We start from the raw sequence: 10,962 nt of genomic DNA, 5'->3' as shown, positions 1-10,962 counted from the left end.
TGAACCATTGCTTTTTTTTTAAAAAAAAGAACTATATTTTTTTTTTTAATTTTTCATTTTATTTTTTTTTTTTCCCATTTCACTGTTGAAAAATGTTAAAAAAAAGAAACTCTATCCGCCCCCCCCCCCCCCCCCCCCAATTTCCTTACCCCTTTCCCCCTCTCTTTCTCTCCCCTCTCTCCCTCTCTCCCCTCTCTCTCCCCTTCTCTCTCTTTTCTTTTGAATATTTGTGGGGCGTGTTGTTTGTTATGTGTGGGTGTGTATAAAACGTTTTTTTTTAAAATCTATTATCTTCAAACTTCTATCTATCTTCTATCCCCCTATCCCCCCTATCTAAAAAACTATCAAAATCTACTATCAAACCCTTTTTTTTCTTCTGTCTACTATCTATCTATTTATCTATCATCTATCCATCCATCTACATTATCTATCCACCAGCTTTTAACTTTTCCCCCATTTATCTTTCGACTGACGTCGGTATATTCGTCTGACTGACTTCCCATTCACCCGGGGCGCGCGACAAAGCACTGAATCCATTTAGCTGGGATCTTAAACAAGCTTTCAAAAAAGCCCCCGAACAATCTATGAAAATGTATCCACCCCCCCTTTTCCATCCCCCACCCCCCAACTGCTTTTTGAAACTTCCTTTTTTCATTTTTCATTACCCAATTATGGGTTTTTTCCCCCTTCATTCATCTCCAAACTTTTTTTTTTTTGTTTGTTGGGGGGGGGGGGGGGGGGGGGGGGGGGGGGGGGGGGGGGGGGGGGGGGGGGGGGGGTTGGGGGAGGGAACACAAAAAAAATAAAAAAAAAAAAAAAATAAATAAATACTTTTTGAAAAACCCCATACCCAAAAAAAAAAAAAAATATAAAAAAAAATTAAGGGGCCGATGAATCATCATCACCCTCATTTTCCCACAATCCCGTATTTTGATTTCGTTTTAAAAAGCATCGTTATTGACCGGTTGAATAAAATTTTCGAAAAATCATGACAAACCCCTTTTTTTTTTAAAACCCTTTAAAAGTCGGGGGCTATGGAAGAAAAAACCCAAACAACAAGGGCCAAATTTTTAACAGCGATGTCGAAGATGACACGACGGCAAAAAAAAAGCAGGAAGGGGGGTGGCTATGAATAAAAAAATTTAAAAATCAATGGGTTTGCAAATTTTTTTAAAACAACACAAAAAAGCTGAAAATGAAAAAAAAAGGGGTCACGAGCCAAGATACCACAGAAAATAAAAACAAAAAAAAAAATAGACCCCCTAACTAAATAAAGGAAAACAAAACAAACACCCCAAAAAAAACCCAAAAAACCCAACAAAACAAAACCAAAAACCCCAAATAAAAAAAAAATTTGAAAATTTAAAATAATAATATAATTAAAATAAAAAAATTTTAATAAAAAAAATAAAATAAAATTTTAAATAATAAAAAAAATAAAAAATAAAAAAAATTTAAAAATAATAATGATGTTTGATGATGGATGTTTGTTTTTTTAAAGATGATGATGTGATAAAAGTATTTATTTTATAAAAAAATTTAAACCCCCAAAAAAATTTTTAAAGCTTTTTAATTTTAAAAAACAAATTTTCAAAAAAAAAAAAAAAAAAAAAAAAACGGACGTTGAAAAATTTGAGGGGACCCGATAAACAAAAAAAAAGCCCGGAAAACCAAAAAGGACCTCTAAAGAATTTGAGACAATTACGCTGCAAAAAAATTAGAAATTGGTCTCCTAATCCACACTAAAATTTTAACCGTTGTTGCCCAATTTTTTGTCACAAAATTTCAAACTTTCAGGACGGAAAAAAGACTGAGAGTATTTTGGCCCAAAAAGGTTTCCCCCCAAAAAACCCCCGTCAAAAAAAAAAAAAAAAAATTTTTAAAACGGTAAAATTTTATTTTTCCTTTTTTTAAAACCTTCAATTGCCAAAACTTGTAAAGTTAGGGAAAAAATAATTTTGGGAATTTAAATTTTTAAAAATTAACCCGGACTTGATAAGGGATCCCCCCCAAAAAAATCGGCTCAAAAGGGGAAAAAGGGCACCCCTTTGGAAACCCCGGTAAAAAAAAAGGAGACAGTTTAAGCCCGTTTATTTATATTTACCTCAAAAAATTTTTTTAAAAGTGTACTTTAAATCTTTTTACCGGGGGCCCCCAATCAGTTTGAAAAAAAACCCCCGGGGGAAAATTTTCCCTTTTTGGGGGCCCAAAACAAGCCAGATAAAAACATCCAAAAAGTTTAAAAAAACCCCCAGCGTATTTTAATACGCCCAAAGCAGTTTGAAATTTCCCAAAAAGGGGAAGAAAGGGGATGGTGAGCTACGAAAAAATTTGGGGGTTTTTCACTAAAGGAAAAAGGGGAAGACGAAAAAAAAAAAGTTTACGAGGGTTGAAAAAAAACTATTAAAATAGGATTTAGAAAAGTTTAAAATAAAAAAAAACACAAAAATTAAATCATACAAAAACTGTTGTAAATCCTTTGCAATTAAAACTGGGGAAAACAGGGGGCAAGACCAAATTGAACAGCAATATTAGACAGAATTAATAGAAAAAAAATTTAAAAGAGTCCGGGAATATACGAACCCCACAAAAATAAGAAAAAAAACACTTATGAAAAGACAATGAAAGACCCCTATCAATTAAAACCGGAAAAAAAGAGGGGTTTTTTGGGATTACCGATCCCCCCAAAAAGAAGAAAATATACCGGGCAAAAAAAGCCTGAATACTTTTTTTTCAGCCATCTGGAAAAAAAAGGCAGCCAACAAGTCAATTCAATTATTTTTCCGAATAGAGAATTTAAAAACCCCCTTTAAAAAAAAAAGAATTAAACCAAAGGGGAATCTTTATTTTAACCATTCCATCATCATCAACTCATCACAATTTATCATCATCATCATCCATCATCATCTCATAATTTCATCACTTAAAACCATCTCCATCACCCTACCACCTTTATTTACCCACACCCGTCTCCACAAAAAACAAAAAAAAACAAACCACATTTTTAAAAAACCAAAAACCCCCAAAAACCCAATTTTGACGGCCTTTTTCCCCCCCCCCCCCCCCCCCCCCCCCCCCCCCCCCCCCCCCCCCCCCCCCCCCCCCCCCCCCCCCCCCCTTGTCTCCACCCTCCCCAATCCCCTTCCCCCCTCCCCCCCAAAAAACCCCAAAATCTAAACGCCCACCCCCAAAAACCCAACTCCGTCCCGTGGGGGGAACAAAATTGATGTCGTTTCAGCTTTTTTTTTATTGTTTTAGACACCCTTTTTTAAAATTTATTAGTTCTCACTAAATTTTATCCGACTATAAACGTTCAGGTTTACCATGTCTTTTTGTGTTGAAAATTTATTCCCTTTTTGATACAAAAAAAAATAAACATTTTTTTAAACCCAAAAGGCTTATGTGGGCGCCCGGGGACCTCCCTTTTGGGGGCAGGGGGGTCACTTACGTGTCTTATATACCCCAAAATTTTTTTCCCCAATTTCTTTCTGTCTCTGTTTTGGGGAAATTTTTAATATTTTATTTTTTTTTTCCCCTGAGGGGCATTGCGGGGGGAAGCGTCAAATGTTTTAATTTTTTTTTTTATATAAATTACTGTTATTTTTTAAAAATATGGTTTTTTAAAAATGTAAATTTAGCATTTAGTTGTTCCTTTTTGTCACCTATTTTTAGTCTGAAAAAAAAATTTTTAATGATCTCAAACTAAGTAAACCCTTTTGGTTGCTCGGGAACTCCCCATTTCCCTATTTAACCTTTCCCCTTTGTCTTATTATTTTTGGGGGCTTTGTTTTTATTTTTAAGCTTTTACTGTCTCATTTTTTTCTTCCTTTTAAAAAAATTTCGCTTCTCTACCTTAATGTGGCAAGAGCCAAAACCCCCCCAAAAAAAACCCCAAAAAAAAAAAACCCAAAAATATTATTATTATTATTTTTAAAATTTTTTTTTTATTATTATTATTTTTATTATTATTATTTTTATTATTAAAATTAAAATTTTTTATTATTTTTAAAAAAATTTTAAATTAATAAAAATAAAATAATAATAATAATAAAATAATAATATAATAAAAATTTAATAATAAAATAATAATAATAAAAAAATAAAAAATAATAATAAGAAGGAAGAAGAAGAAGAATATAAAAATGATAATGAAAAGATGAAATAATAAAAAAAAATAATATAAAAAAAAATAATAATAAAAATTAATAATAATAAAATAAAAATAATAATAAAAATAATAATAATTAAAAATAAGAAATTTAAAAACTTTATCACCCCCCTAAAACACCCCTCATCAATTTCATCATCAACATCATTTTCAATCATCATCATCACATCATCATCATCACATAAAAAACAACAAAAAAAAATAATAATAAAAATAAAAATAAAAAAAAAAAATAATAATAATAAAATAAAAATTTAATGTAGAGTAGAGTAGTGGTAGAGTGTGTAGTATAGTAGTATTAGTTTGGGGGTTTTTTTTAAAAAATAGGGGAGAAAAAAATGGTAGATGTAGTGGTTGTGTAGAATTTGTATATAGTAAAAGTATAGAAATGGGGAAATAGTAGTAGTATTTTGTAAAAAGTGTAGTAGTATTAGTAGTAGTAGTAGTAGGTAGTAGTTGTATTGGGTTTTAGTAGTATATATATTAGTAGAAAAAAAAAAAAAAATAAGTATTTAAATGTTTAGTAGTTATAGTAGTAGTATTTTGTATTTTTTTGTAGTAGTAGTATAGTAGTAAGTATTGTAGTAGAAATTTAAAGAAATTTTTAAAAAAAAAAAGTAGTAGTAGTAGTTTTAGTAGTAGTGATAGAGTAGTAGTAGTTGTTTGTAAAAAAAAAAAATAAAATGATGATGATAGATAAAATAATAATATAAAATAAAAATAATAATAATAAAATAAAATAATATAATAAAAAAAAAATAATAATCAAACACGACGCCGCGAAAAGATTTGATGAGATGATAAATTTGGGGTGATATGATGATGATATGATGTGATAAGATGATAATAACAAAAAATTTTTTTCGATAACATCGGGTTTCTTTTTTAAATTTAGTCTTTTGACGATGGAAGGGGTTTATACCATTAAAACCGACGTGTACAAATAAGGGCACCCCCTTTTTCGACCAAACCCCTATCTTTTTTTTTGATTTAACCCCCAAAAAACAATTAAAAAATCAAAAGCATGTTGTTTTTTCTGTTTTGGGTTAAATAGGGGGTGACAAAAGGGACGAACCCAGGGAATTTTAAAAGACAATTTTGCTGTTTTTTTTGGGCAGCGGGGGTAATTCATTTAATTTTTAAACCCCCCTATCTTTCTATTCCAAATTTTCCCGCTTGGTTGGAGAACGTTGAATTTCCCCCTTTTTCAAAAGAATAATAAAATAAAAATTTTAAAAATTTAAAAATTTTAATAATAAAATTTTTAAAAAAAAAATTAATAATAAGGGAAAATAAAAAAAAATAAAAATTTTAAAAAAAAAAATAATAATAATAATAAAAAAATAATAAAATAATAATAAAAAAAATATCATTATTATTCACTATTATTAAAAATTTTTTTTAATTTTTTATTATTATTTTTTATTAATTTTATTATTTTTTTTAAAATTTTTTAAATTTTTTAAAATTTTTAAAATTTTTATTTTTTTATTATTAATTTTTATTATTTTTTTTTTTATTATTATTATTTTTTTATTTTTTAAAAACATCAAAAATTAATGACTTCCCCTGTTCGCTTGGGTTTAGGGTTCTTTTTTATACGTTTCAGAAGGGGAAAAAAATCTATGAAAGGGCTATAAAAATTTTTTTTTAATTTTTTTTAGGAATACCCCCTTGATCTTATCTCTTTTATTTATCTTTTGCAGCAATTTTCCCCTTTTCCATTAAACCTTTTGACATTGAAAATGAAGAACTTTGTTCCCTTCTGACGATTTAAATCCTTAAAAAATTTAAATTATAAGTCTTCGGGGCCCCTTTTTTCCCCCCCCAATTCCCCAAATGTTTTTGTTACAGGGTTTATGGGGGTTTTTGGTGTTTCCCCAAAAAAATTTTTTTCTTTTTTTATTTCACCGTATAATGGGAAAAAGTCCGGCAAAAAAAAAATTTTTTCGCGGCGGTTTGGGGGGTTTAAAACCCGCACCTTTTTTGGTCCCAAACCCCCTGGCAGGGGAATGGGTTTTTGGCTATAAAAAAAAATTTTTTTTTAAACCCAAAGTCATTTCTTTTAAAAAAACCCCTTTAAACTTTTGGTCAGTTACCCCCCCTCCAAAAATTTTGAAAAAAGTTAATTAAACCCAAAATTTTTTATAAAAAAAAAAAAACCCTTGAGGGCGGTATGCTCCTTATGGGTTAAAATTTTTTAAATTGAAAGGGGGGGGGCCCCTTTTTGGTAACCAAATTTAAAAAGGGGTAGAAAATCCAAACAATAAAAGGGAATAAAAATTTTTTTCGCCTTTTGGGGTTTTTAAATGGATTATTGGTCCAAAATCCCCCCAAACTTCTCTACGTGGGCTTAAACACAAAAATTTGTTTCAAACCCCAAATATTTTAACCCCTACCCCCCTTTTAATGGGCCCATTCGCAACCTTGCGAAATAATTTTGGGGAAAATTTTAAATTAAAAGCCAAATTTATAAAACCCCCTTTAAAAGAAACAATAAATAAGAAAAAAAATTTTTGGGGGGATCTAGAAATACTTTTTTTTGAAAAAGTTTTTTGTGTTTTTGGATGCCCCCACCTAGGCCCCGCCTACCTCCACAGTTGTTTTTAAAAAGGCTTCCCCCACCACCGCCCGGGAAAAAAAAAATTTTTTTTTTCATTTTTTTATTTTTTAAAACCCCCTTTTATTTTTGTTAAACATAATCCGCTCCCCCCGTTTTTCCCCCCCCAATACCACCAACGCATTTTTTTTTGTAGAGAAAATTGGGTTTGTTCTTTGGAAAAATTTTTTCCCGGGGGGTTTAAGCCATTCAAGAATGGGGGGAAAGGGGTTTTAAAAAACTTTTTTCTTTTTTTTCTGGATCCCCTAACACCCCACCTCCCTTTTCCTTCCTTTTAAAACCCCCCCGCCCAAAAAATTTTTTTTTTTGGGTTTGGGGCCCTTTTTTCCCTTCATTCTTTTTTTCCACAAATTTTTTCCCCCCCTCCTTTTTGAATTAAAAAATTTTCCCCCCCACCACTTCCCCCTGTTTCAATTTTTGTTTTTATAGTTTCATTAATTTCGGCAAAATTATTTTAGGTTAACGAAGGGGCTCGAAATTTGGGGAAAATCAAAAAGACTTTTTGGGTTTTAAAAGAATTTTTTTGTTCGGGGTAGCTAAGGGAACCCCCTTACCTGCCCGGGGAATTTTGGGCCAAAATTCCTTTTTTTTATTCTTTATTAGGGGCGGGCTGTTAAAATTCCGAAATTCTTTTTTTTTTTTTCTTTAAAAGAATTTTTTAAGGGGGGAAAAATCAAATTTAAACCTAAACTTTTTCCAAAATTTTTTTTTCAATTATGTTTTTAAAAAATAGGAAGTTTATAAAACAATTTTATTCTTTTTTTTTTATTGGGGTTTTTCAATTAATGTTTTTCAGGACTGAATGATTGCATACAACTTTTTTCATTAAAAATAATTTTTTTCCTTTTCATTTTTAAGATATTTAAAAGGAAAAACTTTTGATGTTTTGATTATTTTTTGGTTTTCCTTTTTTAGGGTTCTTTTCATGACCATTACCTTCGTCTTTTGAACTTATCTTGCCCTTTGCTGTTTTCTGTGCGGTTTTTTTTTGCGGGGCTGGTTTGTCTGTTTGAAACCAACCCCAAAACTGTACATTGATTTCAATTTTTTATTTCCCCCAAAAAATCTGGGGGAAGTCCGGGGTTTTTAAATAAATTTGTACATTTTAAAAAGATATGGAAAGGAAATCCTTAAATTTTTTTTTTTGGGGTCAGTGCCCCAAAATATTTTTTTTGGCCAAAAAGTTTTTGGGGGTAGGTTTTTTTGTTGTTTTTAACAAATTTTTGAAATCTTTTTTAATTTTTTATAATTCCCGAATTTTTAAAAATTTTGAAAAAAATTTATAAAAAATTTTTAAAATAAAAAAAATTTTTAAAAAATTTAATTTAAAAAAAAAAATTAAATCAACACTGGGTTCCCCCCTTTATTGTATGAAATCCTTTTGGGTGGAAGAAAAAAAGTTTTTAGATCCTAGGAAGGGGTTTATCCCGGTAGGGTTTTCCCACATTTTTCCGATCAGGGAAAAGATTTGGGTAAAGAAAAAAATTTTTTATTTTTTAACAGGGGCCCCGTTCTAGGGGGGACATTTTTTTTGCCTTTTTAAAATTTGAAAAAGGGGATTGCCTAAAAAAAAACCCAAGTTTTTTTTTTTTTTTTTAAAAGGGCAAAAGGGCCCAAATTTTCCCTTTTTAAAAAAATCTTTGGGGGTTTTTTCTTTAAAAATTGAATATTTTTAAAAACTACTTTTAAAAAAATTTTCGTTAAAATTTAAAAAAAATTTTTTAAAAACGGGGAAAAATATTTTGGCTATTTTTTGGGGGAAAGGGTTTAAATGGTCTTGATTTTGTAAATTTTTATTTTGAAGGGGAAATTTAATTATTTAAGAAAAATTTTTTAAAATTAATATTATAAATTAAAAAAAAATTTTAAATTTTTTTTTATTAAATTTTTTTATATTTTATTAAAAAATATTTTTTAAAAAATTTTTTAAAAATTATTTTTAAAAAATATTATTTTTTTTAAAATTTTTAAAAGGATAAATTTTTAAATAAAAATATTAAAAAAAAATATAAAATAATAAAAATTAAAATAAAATTTTTTAAATAAAAACATTGGGAATAATTTCCCCGGGTTGGTGGTAAACCCTTTTTGAAAGGTTTTTGTTTAAAAATGTATCAATTGTTGGCCCAATTTTTTTTAAAAATTTTCCCCCCTGTTTTTGGGTTTTTTCAAAATTATGAAAATTAGTTTTAAATTTTTTTTTTTTTTAAAAAATTTTTTATGTATTGGGTTTTTTTTGGGGGGGACCCCCCCCCCCCCCCCCCCCCCCCCAAACCCCACGCACATTTTTTTTCCCCCTATTCAAAAAATTTTTTCTTTTTCTTTTTTTTAAAACCAAACAACATTTTTTGTTAAGGGCAATTTCTTCCTTCCTCCCTTCCTCTCTCCTTCTCCACACACCAACCCAAAAAACCAAAAACCCCAAAACCCCCCAAAAACCCCTCCCCCTCCTTTCCTCCTCCTCCTCCCCCCCCACCTCATTTTCCCTTTTTTCCCCCCGCCAACTCCCCCCAGACTTTTTTTTTTCCATTTGACTCTGATAAAATTTTTTTTTTACCTTTTGTTCCCCCCAACTTTTAATTTTCCAATTTTAACGTTGAAAAACCCTATTTCCCCCCTTAAATTTTAAGAACCTAATTTTTGGAAAGAAAAAATGACTGGAATAATGGGTTACCCCTTTTTTGCTTTTATTTATGGGGTTCGGGTTTTGAATTTTTTTAACTGGGAATTTAAATCCTTGGGGTTTGTTCCCCTTTTCTTAAGGGTTTTGTTTTGAATTTTTTTTTTTATCAATTTTAAAAAAAATAAAATAAAATAATAATGTGTGTGTGTGTGTGTGTGTACAAGTAAAAAGTAAAAGGTAAGTAGACCATACTATACTCAGAGTGAGACAAGACGAATGTACCAATCATCTGAAGACGTCATTATGCCTCCTCTTAACGCCTTCATTGAGAAAAGTGAGTTTTTGTTTCAAAACACTTAAATGTCCTTATTCTGATCAATTTGACTGAATAAAATATTATCTGATAAATTCTGAAACAATACCGGATCGACACGGCCGGTCACAAAATAGGAATGAAGGAGTCAAATAAGTTATATAGGGCTTATATTTCCACCATATTAACATATCATGATCGATGAGGAGTTAACACATTGAATGGAAAATAGCTTGTCTAGTTTTAAATAGGATTTGAATACCTACCCTTAAAAAGTACGAACACTGAGATATCCAAGGTAAAGAAATCCTAGCACATAAAACGACAATACGTCTTTCCTATTCTACCCTCTTCTCGCTACATAACTCCCTCTGGACGAAGTCACAAAACAACAATAGAGGAAGTGTTGGGAAAAAACGAATAATAACATTATAAGGACATGGCCCTATGAATACACGAGGTCAGCTATTATACCAAGACTGTTCTGTTGTGTTTTATATGCCCGTTTACCTTTTACAATAACCAACCCGCAGCCCGCCCCACTTGTAACAAACTTGTGCGATGTCAACCGACTAGGGTACAGACTGGAGATAGAGAGGGAGAGGGAGAGAGAGAGAGAGAGGAGTGGGGGAGCTATGGAAAAAGACGGAGAATGGGAACTAGAGAGTGACCGAGCAGAGAAGAGAACGAGAGAGAGAGAGAGAGAGAGAGAGAGAGAGAGAGAGAGAGAGAGAGAGAGAGAGAGAGAGAGAGGGGGGGGGGGTCGACGATTAACTCCAACGTCAGTTATTCACAGTAAGTTTTTGCAATTTTTAAAATCTGTGCAAAGGGATATGGGTGAGGAAGGTATTACAATTAAAAGATGAGAGAGAGAGAGAGAGAGAGAGAGGAGAGAGAGAGAGAGAGAGAGAGAGAGAGAGAGAGAGAGGATAGGGATGATGATAATGATGACAACGACAATGAGTATTAATATGATGGCAATGATGTTGATGATGATGATGATGATGATGATGATGATGATGATGATGATAATAATAATAATGATATAATAATAATAATAATAATGATAATGATAATGATGATGATGTTGATAATAATAATAATAATAATAATAATGATAATAATAATAATAATAATAATAATAATAATAATAATAATAATGATGATGATGATGATGATGATGATGATGATGATGATGATGATGATGATGATGATGATTACAATTTTTGCAAGGACCG

The 10,962-nt window shown here is 30.6% G+C and overlaps 1 protein-coding gene across 3 annotated transcripts in view; it reads right to left on the bottom strand.

The window, feature by feature from the left end:
- The window catches only part of LOC144972485 (calpain-8-like), a 69,073-nt gene extending 58,783 nt beyond the window's left edge, over window positions 1–10,290 (bottom strand). The window contains exon 1 of one of the 3 annotated variants that reach the window (XM_078913756.1): window positions 9,991–10,290. The gene's annotated coding sequence lies outside the window, so the exon portion shown is untranslated. The remainder of the gene's footprint in view (window positions 1–9,990) is intronic. The other 2 variants (XM_078913757.1, XM_078913758.1) reach the window with 2 other exon arrangements.
- Between the last annotated feature and the right edge of the window lie 672 nt (window positions 10,291–10,962).

Source organism: Berghia stephanieae, chromosome 5 (genome assembly GCF_034508935.2).
Source record: "Berghia stephanieae isolate SIO BIC M18660-M18661 chromosome 5, UCSD_Bste_1.3, whole genome shotgun sequence".
In the NCBI taxonomy this organism is placed as follows: Eukaryota; Metazoa; Mollusca; class Gastropoda; order Nudibranchia; family Aeolidiidae; genus Berghia; species Berghia stephanieae.
Note: the sequence above shows the minus strand (reverse complement) of the source record. Positions and strands in the feature narration are given on the sequence as shown.